Genomic DNA, 16,421 nt, shown 5'->3' on the forward strand with positions numbered 1-16,421 from the left:
ATTTTCATGGAGTTACATTATCACAACCAAGGTTATTTTGAAGGATTGCTTTTAGTTTGGGGCACATATCGTATTATGTACCCATCGTAGAAGCTTTCCCAACCTTCTTTCAATCTAGGAGATCCTCAAAACTTGAAACCTTTAGATTTCATAAATCCAATTGACAATTAAAGGAATAGCCTATTTGCAAAAAGCATATTTCAAATATATGGGTGTGACATGTGCTTCAGCTCTAAAATGTTATTAGGACGAGGTCACAAATCACATCCTCAATCCTAGACATTTCCATTTAATTTTATGAATCTGGATGAAGTTAAAGGATGCAACCAACCTGATAAGATCCAGTTTATGATTCAACCATGCCATACCTTCATGAGGTCACAAGTCGTAGCGAAGGGATTCAATGACACATGTAGATTAAATGCAACCTATTCTAATAACAAATTTAGTTTCCATTTATTAATGCAACTTAGAAAAATTCATTTTTCCAATTGTGGCTTAGCCTAAGTCGCACTTCTAACTATGATTTCCCGTTGTAGCTACGTTGGTTTACCTAATTGGTATTTCAAAAGAAATACATCTAGTCAATCTTGGTGTGGAAAGTCAATCCTAACATATACCACAGTGAATAATCCCTTGATGTATGATTTCCAACTTCCAATTCATTTTCTATAATCAATTTCAACAACAACTTTTTACATCAGTCTCTATAAAGAATCAAACAGAAAGAGATGGCCAGAATATGTTTTTGGAGTTTCCCTTCTCACAAGCCATATATTGATCCAGTCCTATGTGAGTGAAGAGGCTTTTGTGCATTTGTTTTTTGCTTTCAAGATGAATATAATATGCAAGGAAATTATTTAGGAAAAGATAATAACCAATGTTATCATTGGAAGAAAATTGCTCAGAAGGCATATTGTTGCTCAAGACATGGAATTTTGGCTTTCGGATATATCAGTTGAGAATGGTAAATTCACTCCTCTTGCTTATGATGGTAGCCTAGTTTGTGAAATACACTTGGAAATTTCCATTAATAGGGAGATAGCCAAGCAAGCAGTAATAGGGTGATAGGAAGGATCCTTTAGGTGTGTGTAATAGCTCTTATGAGATCCAAAACACTGTTCCTAGGTGAACGCATTGAGTTATTTCTTTTGGAAAGTCATTTTATTTTCTATTAAATGTCATATTGGTATTTATGCACCATAGAGAACCTTAAATGATTTAGTTGCAACATAATATTGCCTTGGGTTTTTAGAAATAAATTGGCTTATCAACACACAATTAATGATATCACCACAAGAAATAGATAGCGTGGCAATAAAATATCCTCCTTGACAGTGTGATAGTTAACATATTTTCCATCCTTGTGGAGCGAGATGGTCTTATCGGGCATGTTTGATTTATAACTACTTGATTTAAAATAAGTAGTATTTATACAAAGAGAGCATTGGCAAGTTCTATTGTGGAATTCCTTTCCAATTAAGGAAGCTACCAGATTCAATAAGGTAGGTGTGATGGGATTATATTCCTTTTAAGATCTAGGTTTTGAAAACACGGGAAGGAATAAAATTTTGAGGAGATGGAAAGCAATGTCAATCATCTTGAGATAAAGGAAACTGGTAAAAAATTCATGAAAACTAATAGTGAATGGTGATCACCTTCTCGATGAGAATTATTGTTACCCAAAAGTAGATTCAAAGAAGTGGGACATCTTGCATAAAGAATTGTAAGTCCCAAAACCACTAAAACTACATGCTTTTTGGCACTACAAGGTAATGAAGTTGAATTTAACATCTGCTTTACTACCTTTCATGAAAAAGAATGAGGAACATTTGTGGTCGGTGGAACAACAAAATATTTAAAATGTTTCCCAATGAGGGAATGTTCAGGAGGCTCTATTCATAAGTATATGGATGATGGAAAAGCCTCAGACCTATTATGTAAAATTCTAGTTGATGGAGTACCTCTTGGATCATGCCTTGGACCCTGCATGGGCTATGCATACCCTAAGGATATTTCATTACAAAAAGGACTATAAGAGGTCCCAAATTGATGTTTTATTTTCATGAATTTATCACATTTGTAGTTTTTTTCTTTAAACACAAACACACGTAACGATTGTAATTTTATTGAGTTGAAGGTTGTGCAACTGTGGTTTCAACAAACATAAAAATTGGCTCCATGTAGTTTCCTAAGGCAATGTGTCAACATCTAACATGAAAAATGAACATCACCACCTTGTTCATCAGCTTGTGCAAGTCTCCATATCATTGCAACATATGGGAAAAAAACATTTTATGGTTTCCAAGGACCCTCTACATTCTCCTCATAACTTCTCTTTTTCCATAATGTCAATATTTATGATCATAATGCTACCATATATCTTGAGATTGATTTGAGCATGTAATAGTCATTAGACATGAGAGAGTCGTGAGGAAGTTCAAGAGTCATGAGGGTAGGTGAAAGGTCACAGTAGGTGAACAGTCACCTCATTTCTATAAATATGTCCTCATGCCTCATTTGCGGACGACTTTAGCACTTGAGCTAGGAGTTGCATTAGATAGTTGATATATGCTTGAAGAGATAGAGGCACTTATCTCCTGGCAGCTAATAGGGTGAGTTATGTCGAGGCCACAATTTTTCTTTGGATGATGGTATATGCAGCCCATGTTCCACTATTAGGCTTCATGGTTTACAATAATTGTACTTTTATTTTCAGCAACATTAATAAGAATTTTTTTCTCTTTTGCCATGGATTCCCATGCATCTTTATGATGGTTGTATTGGATTTCCTATGTTTCCATCATGTTTGAATGTGTTCTTTCATGCGAGAATATGTTAATGAACTCATTTTTAGCTTATGGATTTCATGTCTTCTTTGAATATTTTCTTCCTTATTCCACGCCATGCCGGTAACTTATTGTGAACTAATTTGCAATTAACATCTAACATGTTCTTGATAATGTATGTCTGGGATGGTTTTAGCTTACTAATACTTCTTATGGCATGCTTCTCCTGGTTTCTTTGCTGTTATATCCTTTTACCTAATTTTGTATGTTATTAATCATGCATTTTCCTCATTCCCTTGTCTTCTTGTTTCTTTCTTTCTCTTGCTCTAGCACCTTTACATTTGATAACTAGGAGAAAAACAACAAGATGGTTGTCGAACCTACATACCTGATGGAGTTCATATCCCAAATGGTGTGAGGTCTAATTAGGACTTCACACCAAGGAGACTCCCTAGATGTTGGTGGTACATTCTAGCTCATCAACAACAATGTAAGGTCACATCCCTTTATTAATTGGGTATTAACCATTTTTATGTCACGTTCCTGGGTTTTTGCAAGAAAATGAGCTACTTTCCTAGACAATAGAGTTTGAGATATCATAAATTTCATAGCATGTGAAGGGACTCTTACCTCTATGTGATTGCGTAGAATATAGTGCTAAAATTTCTCTATAGATACGACTACAGCATAATTATGGTTTTCAATAAGAGAATACTTAAATTCATCATCATATTGGCTTTTACTCATAAAGGTTATAGGATTTTCTTTGTCTTGATCATCTTTCTAAATAAGGATGCCTAAAAAGGATTCCTCTGTAAAATTGATGTATATAATAAAATCTTTAACAAAATATGGTTTTCTAAGATAGGAGCCTTCTAAACTGATTGCTTGAAGCTGCCCTACATTTCATCACATCTATAAATACTATTGTCATGCATTCTGTCACATCTGATATCTCTTCTGTAGATTCATCTAGTTACCATGTATAAGTGAGTTGTTCTACTACAACTGGGTTGCCATCAAGTAAAACACATTCATGATAATGCCAACAATCTCCCCCTTTGGACTTGATGGAAACAACAACACCAAGTCACTCTCCCCCTTTGACATCAAGGGCAAAGGGCAGACCAAGATATTCTCCCCCTAAGAGTAGAAGACTTTCATATCTTAATAGCTAAATATTAATCATGCTCCCACTAGGCACATGTTGAAATCATTGATTGAACTCTGCCTTTGTTCATGTTGAGATGTAATGTATCATCCATACTCCCCCTAAGCACATGCTGAGTCTGCAAATATTTCCAAGAAAATAACATGACTCTATAACTCAACTATGTGAGTTTGACCTTCCTATCACCAATGACTCATACATACATTCATTCTCCCAACCAAGTGGAGATAAACTTGACTCATCCACCCAACCAAGTGGGGATATACTAGATACCAATTGTTTTATACATGACTGAAATATTACATCATCCTTCCCATGCATAGTGGGGGTACGGATTACATCATATGACAAAAAGGGATTCATCAAGCGAATACAATAGACAGAGACAAACTATTACATCATGGGTCTTGATATGACCTTTACATTGAATGATATACATGACATTTATAACAGAGACCAAATATCTAAATAAGACCATGATAGTCATCAACAACTATCATACAGAGTGTATGATCTGCTCCATAAGCATCAGTCAATAGCATCCAGACCAGCAAGCTGTATATGTCCATTAGTGTAGATAACATCAACCTGTGACAAGGTATGTCTACATATAGATATCAATACATCCTCTTGATCTTGAGAATTATCATAACCTTCCATCAATCAATTATGCATATGTCATACAAAATCATTCACATTATATCATATGTGAAAAACACCATAGTCATCACATCATCATCAAGATCTGCATGATATTTTATACCATCCATGTATCATCACTCAGGAACATCCTGTTAGCACCTAAATTTGCCCTAGGCTGAAGGAAGGAAAAATTCAGGGTAACCACAAACCACGCTCAGTCTGGTAGATAGCCCTACTAGAACAGGAGAGGGCTCTCTCCGAGTCACGCTCAGTGAATAGATAAGAAAAAAAAGGTCTGAGATGACTTACAGTGAAGTATTGATCTTAGGCTAGTAAGTGAATAGGTATACAAGAAACAATTTCTATGAATGACTGAGCTTCCGGGGTGGTATGGGACCAACGGTCAGCAAAGAACATAGAATTTAATACAAAGGCACAGATTACTTCGTGAGGCAAGGCAGGCGGAAAGTGTAGCAATTTAGTTTGGAATAACGCAGAACGGAGAGATTGCTGAGGAGTGTGAAAAGGGCATAGGAACATGAACCCTTTTCAACAGAAGAAGAACACTGAACATGAAATTTTCCCACAGGCAGAGCAATAAAATTGAATTCTACCTAATCTCACTCAGAAAATTTCACTAGAAATGAACATGAATTGAATTATGAAACATAACGAAACACATATGAAAACATAAGAGACACATTTACTACAATCACAACCACAAGAATCTCATGAAACAGAGCCACTGCCTTTCATTAATTCTCTGTAAAAAATATATAGTGAAGAAACAGAGTTTCTTTCCCACAGTCTCCCATAAGTTACAAGCCAACCAACCCTTTGCAAATAGCTTGCATACAATACATAGAATGTGCAAGGAAGAGATAGAATGCCCAAGGGTTGTGGAGTTACTCGAATCATTACAAAATGGAGATGGAGAGCCAACCATCAGCTATAGGTGCAGCGCTACAAACATGACATTTGGCTTGGATGACCGTTTGCCTTCCTTCGCCACTTGGACGGAAGCCAATCTGGAGAAACAACACTTTAAATGCTGCATTTGGTGCCAAAAAACCAAAGTGTAGATGAGGAGGCCCACTTGGAGAAGTCGCGAACCGAAATTTCGCGAAACGGAAGCAAATTGGGCAATTTTTCCTCTGTGCGCCACGCCATTTTCTCTGTGTGCCGCGCTATTTTGGGGCCTGTTTTGGGGCACTTTCAGGTGTCCAAAATGTGCCCAATACGGCTTGATGGAAAGCCTGTCGTGTCTACTTTCTAACCCCACTAGAAGTTTTGAATTTGGTGCTCATTTGCCCCTCCAAATCTTCATTCTCCCAAGACTGCTTTCTGTGTGTCAAAAAAGTGGCAGAGAGGCCATTTTTGGGTGTTTTTTGACCTTTTGGAGACTCATCTCTTGCCAAAATTTCTTGTCCGGGCACCAGTAGTCATGATTTTCCATGCTAAATCCAAAAATGCAAACCATTCCTCATTTGGAGCTCTAGAATTTTAGCGCCGCGCCACGTGCGCGGCGCACAGGGAGAAAAACCCTGTTTTTTGCACAAAAAATTTCAAAATTTCAAAATGTGCTCCAAATTTCTTGAAATTTGGTCTAGAGCTTCTTCATTAAGTGTTATGGTGGGCCAAGGATTGCCTCGGCCAATATCCAGAGTCGATCATGCTCTTTTTGCCTCTTTTTCCTTTTTGATGCCTTCTTTAGGTTTGCCTTCAAATTCCTTATTCGTGCCTTGCAAACCTTGTTCCGTGCCCAATAGTGGTTTTTCATGTTCCTGAGCATGTCCCTATCCTTGTTTGCTTTCGCCAATAGCTTCTCTAAGTGGATGTGGATCCTCTCAAGCCAAATCTCTCAATCAACCTCTATCTCATGCTGAATAGGTGTCTTCTCATTGAGGCTTCTTTGGGCAGCCTGCTGGTATTCACGGATGTTTTGCAGCTCCATGATCTCATGTGGTCCTCAAGCTACTTGTTTCTCTACTCCCAATACTTGATGATCCATTTGGCCCTCTCCACATTGAGTGACAAGTCTTGGATCTCCGTGTTCTGCTCCTGAATAGTCATCCTAAGTCGGGTGCTCTCCACATCTGCATTATCATCCTGAATGAGGATGAAATCGGCCTCCTGTTCACCTGATGGCCTTTCATCATGCATGGGTTTCTTGTCCTTGTCCTTTGCCTGTGTTTTTGATGCAGGGAGCGAGGCCCCTTCCACCCCGGGTGGAGATAACACTCGCTTTGCTGCTGCAAACAAATGCCTACTGCCTCTCTGATAGGTGATGAATTCTGGCACACTAGCAGTCTCATGGTGCTCATAACCTCATAGTCTGATGAATGCTCAGACTATGGTGAAGCTGGGTGTTGTTTTTGTGATATCTGCCACCAAGGGGAACAATGGAAAAAATGGAGTATTAGGAGGGGAGTAATGTGATGGGAGTAGGGAAGTTTGTTTAGGGATATGTAGGGGGTTTTGGGTATTTGATAGGGTATGGTTTTTGGAGTTTTGACAAGGTAGGGTTTGGGGTTTTAATAAGGTAGGTTTTTGGGGTTTGTATTGACCAATAGGGGGAGGGGAAAGGGAATAGGTTTTGCTAGTGTTTTAGCGTAGTGATAATAGGAAAAATGTCATGGGGGATAAGGAAAAATGGTAAGGAAGGGAAAATAGACCCTTGGCATCAACATCATGATTATACAACCCTAGCAACAATGGTTTTTTTGGTGTCTTCTTGTGGTTGACTTTATGAAATTTGTTGCATTCAATCATAGGCATATAACCACCATATCACTCATAAAATTTGATGAACAAGTGATGTTATAGAGCCTACCTTGCAATTTGATGGGCTTCATAGGCAACTTGAGGCAATTTGTCACAATTTCAGGCCTTTTAGCCTTGTGCGCCGCGCTCTCTGTGTGCGTCGCACCAGTGTAAATTTACACTGGAAATTTTCTCCCAGTGCGTCGCGCTCCCTCTGTGCGCCGCGCCCTTTTCCAGGCGAGTTTTGGAGGCCTTCCTGGTGTCCAAATTGGGTACAGGATAGATTGTTGGAAAGGTAATTGAGTATAATTTCCAACCAAACTAGAATTTTTCAATTTGGAGTTCATTTACCCTATCAAAAATCAAAACTCCCAAGACTGGTCAAAGTGTGCCAAATGAGGCTGCCTCAAGGCAGAGTGCTGTTGCAGTCAACTTTTGAATGCCTTCCTCAACTACAAATTGAGATCATGATAGCTCATTGGAAATATATTTGTGTCTAGTTATCATTTTATGCATCAATAAAGTCATTTGGCCAACCAAGCTAGGAGAAATCTTGATTTTCCCAAGGTCACTTCAGAGGTGCATCAATTCTCCCGAGGCAATTGTATTTTTGACATTTCTCTAAAACCATGACACCTGTGTAACAAGTGAAGGAGGTTTTTCGTCCTTGGCCTGTTGTGGACAAAAACCTCTCTCAATTTCTCCAAATTCATCTTTTCGTGCTCAGAAACATCATTTGAGTGAAACCTACCCCGATGTGTGGAACAAGAGATTTGTCGAAATGAAGCAAAATGAACGGGATAGGGAGCTTCTAAATTCTTGAGGAAATTTTGGGAAGTAGGGAGGGATGTTAGGAAGTAGGAGAAAGTGGAATCTCAGAAATTGAGTGAGGGGAAGGGGTCCAAAAAGGCAAAACACAGGTCCAACCTAGAAAATTGCCAAGTTGTAGCAATAAACTAGGGTTTGTGCGAAAATGATGAATTTGGGGGATCTCAGTGATGGGAAGTGTTTGATAAGGTAATTTAAGGATAGGGGAAGGTGTATGAATATCAGGATACAAGTTTTTCCAATGATTTGACCGTCCAAGGGTAATTGCCTTCAAAACCCTAGGAGAGGGAAATGACCTTACCTAGGCGCAACTGAAGCATGAACAAGGTGTAAAATGACCCAGTGGAACTTGACATGATAATGAAAACATTCTGAATGATGGTACACTCAGCTGAATAGTGACATAGACCGACATTTGGGTGACTTTGGAAGGAGTGAAAGCAAACCCTAGACCTAATGCCTAGTGATCAAATTTTACTTGAAGACTCACTGAAATGACAAAATTTGACCTTGACACCTTCAAATCACTTTTTAAGAGCATGTTTGATCATTGGAGGAAGGCTGGAAAGACTGAAACTAACACATCCCACATCTGATAAGCATCAATCAACATATGTGAGTATCAACCTATCATTATATAGGTAAGAACTCATCATCATCATGTCTTCAAATAGTTATGTCTTCATGTGACCTACAATAACTCCATTATCTTGGCCAACCAACAATGCAACTTTGAGTAATCATCCATGTATCCAACATACTGTATATATCACTATGTATCTAGCAAACCTTGAGCTCAAGATCTTTTGTCAAGACTTCTTGATATCATCAACAACAACAATCCTCAACCATGTGAGAGCCAAGAACTATAGGAATCCTACATCATAATTGTATTATATGATCTTTATGCATATGACGATAATAGCATATGAGTGTTTCATCATCAAGTAATGAAGTTGTGTATTCAAGCTTTGTATTTCTCCTTATCCTTATGAAGATCACCGTGTAAGCAACATATATGCATCATCAGAGAATCATCCACAAATCTAATCTGAACACCAACTATGTAACCCCATATGAGATTTTGTCATGGGCAACTCATAACCATATCATAGCAAGATGTATCATTTAGCCATATAAGCATCATCATCATTGATTAGGATCTAAAGACTTCTAAACATAATGCCAACAATGCTTTATTAGAAGCATAGCATGTTCTCCCCCTGAACCTGTTCCATTTGTTCACTATCAAATATGATCATGCATATATTAGCAAGAAGTATCAAGGCATCATCATCAATCAGATATACATCAAGCTAACTTGTGAGGATCAAAAACAACATCTTATGAAATTTCCACACATTAACAGCAGATTGTAACCATCATCAAAAATAGTAAATAATTAACTGAACCATATCAGACCCTTTTCCTTGAGTCTGTCCCATTGCTTTTCCTCAAACTAACATATACGCGACTATGCAATGTTTAACTCACGTATATACGTGATTTCTCTTCATGAAACTTGCGTATGAGATTTAGAACACTGAAGTTTCACACTTTCAGCTCCCTTTGAGTCTGTCATGTCTGTAATTGTGCTGTGCCACATCTTTTTTACTGTACTTCCTTCTTCTTCCATATCTTCAAGTGTGATGATGTTTTCTCCTTTTGGTATGGTTCCCATACTTTGTTCTTGCATTCCTTTGCTATATGTCCAAGCTTGTTACATGCATAACATCTCATATGTTTCATATTCCTTCTATAGCAGTTAATGGCTTTATGACCAAACATATTGCAAGAAAAACAATATCCCTTAAAGTACCTGGAACGTGATGATATTTTTGTATGATGGTCTTGAACCATTCTTCTTTTGCATCTAGTTGCAACATGTCCAAAATTATTACATACATAACATTCAACATTATTCAATTAAGGAAATGACTAACCATCACTCCCATAGTTAGGAGTAAAAGAATTTCTTTGAAGAATTTCTTTCCTTGGTTGTTGATGGGATTGACCTATCATCTCCTTGTTGAGCATTTCAGATTTTGCATTAGAGTCCCTTATGTGAACTAGATTCACCATCAACAAATTCATGAAAACCAAGACCAGTTTTGATAGTAGGAGACCTTTGATTACTAAGAATATCATCCAAGGTCTTAGTACTATCTTGAAATCGTAAGAGCTTATCATTTTCTTCTAATTTATCAATTACAATATTTACCTCAACCTGATGTTGCTCTTCCTTTTCAAGATACTACTTCTTCATGATTCCTTCAACTTTTCTTCCTTCTTCCAACTGATGTCTTAATTCAAGAACTTCATTTTCTTGTTTTTCAAGAGCTTGGAGTAGTTCTTTATTCTCCTTATTTGATTCTTCAAGATCTTCTTTCAGCGAGAGGATCTTAGCTTCAAGACTTTCATAGTAACTGGATCTATCGATGAATTTCTTGACTATTGTGCTCCTTTCATTTACTTAATTTCTTAATGATGTCACTTCATCATGTAGCTTTTGACATTGATCTTCCTTTTCCTTGAGTTTCTTCCTTACCTTGTTTCCTTCCTCTAGTTGAGCTTTTAGTCTGGTAGCTTCTTCTTTGGAGGCACATTCCCTTTTGTCCAATAGATTTTGTTGATCTCTAATTTTGTTCGTAAGCTTTTAAAATTCTGCCTCTATTTGATATCCTTCATCCTTACCCATAAGAGCAAGTTCAGTTGTTTCTCTATCACTTTCATCATCTTCAAATGGATGGAGAAATGTATCACCAGAGGATAACAAACTCATACCTGATAGTTCTTTTTCTTGTTCATCTTCATTCTGAGGTGATTCTAAATCTGAAGTGTTGCTTCCACATATTCCCCAATCGGTTCTATCACTGTCATAGTTCCTTTGAGATGTCTTCTTCTTCTGAGGCACTTTCTTCTTTAGCTTCTTTCCCATTGTTTTACAAATCTACTTCAAGCAATCAAGCTTCTACCAACGAACCTGCTCTGATACCAATTGTTGGAAATAGTACTGGGGGGGGGGGTGAATCGATATTAGCAAATCAATAACTTTTTCATTTCCATACTTAGATTCATATACGCTACTTCAGTTCAGGGAACCCGTGTGTACACACAACTGTGTCTAATGCAACTAGCGTATATCCAGTAAACTTATGATTCAGTGAATCCATTAAATGTTGATATTTAATTAGTGCATCAGAACTTCATTAACCCTATGAACAGTGAAAAGGTGTAGTAAACAGAACATATCATCACACAAAAGAAGCACACATGAACACCGTGATGTAAGGTGGAAACCCAATGTGGGTGAAAACCACCTGCTGCAATTCGTCTCTATCTTCTTTTAATAAGAAACTTCTTTTTACAATATTTTTGTACTGGTGTAGTCTTATACCAGTACGCAGGTTTCTACCTGCAGAAGGCTACAACCTTCTCTCGTTCTCCATCTTCTCCTGGAAGGGAGCTACAACCCCCTTAGCTCTTGTACTAGCTGATGTACTAGTACGTAGGTGCTGGCCTATAGAAGACTACAACCTTCTTTCTTCCTGAAGGTACCACATTTCATAAATTTTCAGACTGGATACTCTTGGAACACAACATCATAATCTGAAGGCCATGTTTCATCCAATTTTCATATTGGACCTATCAATAACATTAAAGCACAAAAGAAATCACCACTTGCATCATCAATCTCTGAATCACCCAACACTAAATCACTTGAACCCTGTCAACAAAGACACAGTCACTAGAACACAGAGCAGATCACAGAACTCTGCAACAATATTCAGAGATAACTATATCATCAAAAATCATGCATCAGAGTGCATACGCTACTTGGAAGAGCCAAACTAGCATGTATACGTAACTTCACCAAAGCGAACCAGCGTATATGTCATCAAATACTTACATATAACTTTGTTGCACTTCCCGACTTCAGACATACGTAGATCGTTACATACAAAAGGATAATACGTGTGTTAGCAACCAGATCTAGTATATTAGATCACATAAAGATAAGTCATTATGATCCTGATCCATTATTAGATCTCATCCATCAATACTGAAGCTAATCACAATCAACCAATCTGAATATGCAGAATACTAACACCAGTAAACAGTCACCATAACTCAAAACTTTGCATCAACAACTAGAACCACCTGTAACTTCAAACACCATAGTTCATATGGTATACGCTACTTAGATGTATCTAACTAGCGTATATACACGCTTTTATCAATGTAAACTAGCATATACATCTGTAAATATTCATTCATAATTTGCAGCTATTCCAGACTTGAGCTATACCCAGATCATAATATTTACAGAACATTACATGCGTCAGTATACAAATCAAGAATAAGCATCATCAAACCATATAGAGATGATTCATTCCAAGCCCTAAGATCCTGATCCATCATTAGACCTTGTCCTCCATCAACTTTTGAGATTCCTCCTTGGCTCAGATCAAGCAAAGCATCATAAACCCACAACCTGCATACTGGATCTCACACTTCATCAGATATTCAAGACTTTTTGAGTGCCTTTGCCTAGTGATCTTCTCCTCGTTTTATATTCATATGCCTTACTCAATACCATGGTCTAGAACCACATAGGACCAATACCTTGGACCAAATACCATGGACCAATACCAAAATACCATGGTCCAAATACCACGGACCAAAACTTAGTTTTTCGACATGTACGTGCCTTTACTTTTGTGAAAGTGTGTGTATACGATATACGCGCCTTTGTATATAGTGAACCTATGTGTATACACCAATGTTGCATTAATTTTTATCGGGGTAATATCGGCATGAGAAAAAAATCAGAAAAAATCGTAATTATCAAGAAAAAATCGAAAATAATCAGGAAAAAATCATTTGGTACAAAAATATTCATTTTTTTTCTTTTCTTTTCAATTTTTTTAATATCTAAACCATCTACAACATAAAATAAATACATTGACACATAAATATGATAAAAGAACTTATATATAAGATGTTTAATATCATTTCTAGTGCTAAAATCGCACATAATAGTGAATCATGTACTGACTCTTGAGTCCCAACTCAGCCTCAAAATATCAACAAAAAATATAATAATGTACCTCATGAGTCATAATGTCATACACAATAAAATGAAGAAAATAACTAAAGTCTAATACTATCGATTTCCTTTGCCCCTCTTGCAGGAAAATGCCACAGCTTTCCCTTTCCCTCTAGATGTAGATGTTGATGCTGGTGGAGTTGGAACTGGAGTTTGCTGTGTTCTAGAATCTGAAGAACTAGAAGTAGGAGCTATAGGAGGTAGACCATGTCCTCTACTGGTGGCAGGGGTAGCCCGGGCAGGTGGTGTCACCTCCTCCTCCTCCTCCTCCCCATCCACTACATCCTACACTAACCAATCATCAACAGACTCCATGAGAGGCCTCTCGGCCTCAACCCTCCATGCAGTAGTGGTGTCAATTCCATCCAATGAAATGGCCTCCATATCAGGGGTCCTCTCAAGTTGTCTCACCCATAATTGAAGATTGTAGTAGACGTAGACCATGTCATTAATTCGTTGGGACTCCAACCTGTATAAAGATCATGAAATAATAATTAATAATTATAAATAAATATTGTTTAATCAATTCAAAAATTTATTTGTAAATTTGCAATATTTTAAATGTTTAAGTGTTTAAGTGTTAACCTGTTGTGCTTATTGTTGTGTATTTTTTCAAATACACTCCAGTTGTGCTCACATCCTGCGGAGCTACATGTTTGGCTGAGGATGTGAATGGAAAGCTTTTGTAGAAGGGGTACCCTGCCACCATACATTCTTCAACATGCATCTACAACAAAATTACAAATAGAATTTTAAATAAACATAAGAAAAAATGAAATTTGAAGAGACAATGAAATTTGAAACAAAGTTACAAACTAAAAAATACCTGCCATTTTAATCATCCTATCAGTGATAGCCATCTCAAAGCCAAATGTGCCACCTGTCATCCTATATATCTCAATTTCTTTAGAGATCTCTATACATTTTTCTAGAGATTGCACCATCTTCTGGACACAGGATAAGAATCCATCCATGATCTCAACATCAAATACAAACCCACATGCGTAAGAAAATGCAGGGTTCAGGAAAAGCCCAACAGCATGAATGGGACAATGGAGTGTGTTGTTCCATCACTCATCAATCACTCCCCATAGGAGGAGTTGTCTCTGAAACCCATCATCTCCCTTATCATCATAGTAGGCTTGAATGGCTTCTTTGTCCCTGTCCATGGCCTCATACAAATAGCCCATTGCGGGCTTCTCACCATCAACTAACCGAAGAACCTTTACCAAAGGTTCAGTAACGGCGCACACCTCCTACACTTCCACCTAGAAGTCTTCCTGGTATGAAACTAGTCTACATGCAGCCTCTCCCTCTGGTTTGCAGCTCATTGGCAAAGCATGCCACTCCTCTGAAAGAAACATTCTCTTCCCATCCCACATAGAATTCAAGAGGGATTGAAGAGATATGAAACTGATGGAAAACTATGTAATGGCGGGGCATACTAACTCTTTGTTGTTGGTGAATCTTCTCATCAAGCTAATCATAGATGTATGGTTATATATAAATTTTGTAATGCTTTTGGATGATTCAACAATATCTTTGACAAAGGGAATTTTCCCTATGTCCTCCAACATCAAATCAATACAGTGTGCAGCACAAGGTGTCCAAAATAAAGTAGGATGCCTGTCCATAAGCATCCTGCCAGCAGCAACATAATTTGCAGCATTGTCCGTTATGACTTGGACAACATTTTCTACACCCACCTACAAAATAAATACATCTAGCAAATCACATAAAGTTCTTGCATCTTTGATTTGTGTAGATGCATCATCCGATTTGATAAACATAGTCCCCTTGGGACAACTAACCAAGAAGTTTATAAGGGTTCTCCCCTTTTGGTCAGTCCAACCATCTGACATAACAGTGCATCCTGTTTGTGCCTATGATGCCCTAAAATCCTCCAATCTTTGGGTGCAGTCAAGCTTTTCATTTTGAAGAATCTGGCCTTTGAAATCATGATAAGAAGGGATTTTGTACCCTGGGCCAACAATTGCAATAGCATCAATAGCAGGTTGGAAAAACGGATTATTCCTTACAATGCTAAAAGGAACATCACTCCAAAGGAGAAATTTTTCCAGCAACTTGTCAGCGTGTTCTTTCTCAGTTATTTTTAGCATTGAACTGATAGATGGCTATGAACCAGGTGTGGTTCAAGGAACAAAAAATGATGTGGCAGCTGCTGGATTGGTTGATGCTGCAGTAGAACTAGTGCCACTTGCTTTAGCTGACCTTTTTAGTTGCCTCTTCATTTCTTCTTTCGCCTCTCTATTCTGGTCTAAAACTTCCAATGCTTTCATGGCTCTTCGGATGAGTTTAGGATTTGTTTTGAGCAAGGCCCTAGATCAAATCCAGGGATTTGTGCAAGGTGATACTTCAATCTATACAACCCCCTAGACATATGGAACCCACACAACTTGCAAGTCAAGTTTAGTCTATCATTCGGAGCATCAGGTTCACCAAATTCCCAGAAAGGATCCAATTTCCTTGGCATGTTTGTTTTTGAACTTTGAAGTTGAAAACTTGAATGGTGTTTCGATGAAGTTGTGAACCTATGGGAAAATAAGGACTACAATTTAGTATTTACAAGTTACAAAATTACACTTTAGTATTTTAATTTTTACATTGTAGAAAAACTAAAAAAAATTACATACAATTTAAGAAACCCCATTCCAAACCCAACCAAAAAAACTAAAAAAACAATACATTGGGAAAATGTCAAAAACCCCATTCCAAACCCAACCAAAAAGATTGAAAAAAACAAAAACAAAGTTTCAAAACAATGAAAACAAAAAAAAAATGGTGCCCATACCATTTTTATGGAGATAATTGGTCTCCTCCTTAGCACACTCTTTGATTTTCTCCTCCACACAGTTGATTTATCTCCAAGCCTCTCCAACACTCCACTGCCCTCTGTGCACTCTGCTATGCAAATGAAATGAAAGAAAATCGTTTTTTTGCTTATAAAATTGCATTGCCCTGACCCTCCACGCTAAATTTCGAAAAAATTGCATATAAAAAAAAAGCGCGAGTAGTACTTGTGATGTTCTCATTTTCATGAATTAATCACGCTAAACCGATAATATCGCGATATTATTGTGATTTTAACAACACTGGT

The sequence above is a fragment of the Pinus tabuliformis genome, chromosome 9, assembly GCF_031772625.1.
Source record: "Pinus tabuliformis cultivar Carrire ecotype Pingquan chromosome 9, CPIR1, whole genome shotgun sequence".
Lineage (NCBI taxonomy): Eukaryota > Viridiplantae > Streptophyta > Pinopsida > Pinales > Pinaceae > Pinus > Pinus tabuliformis.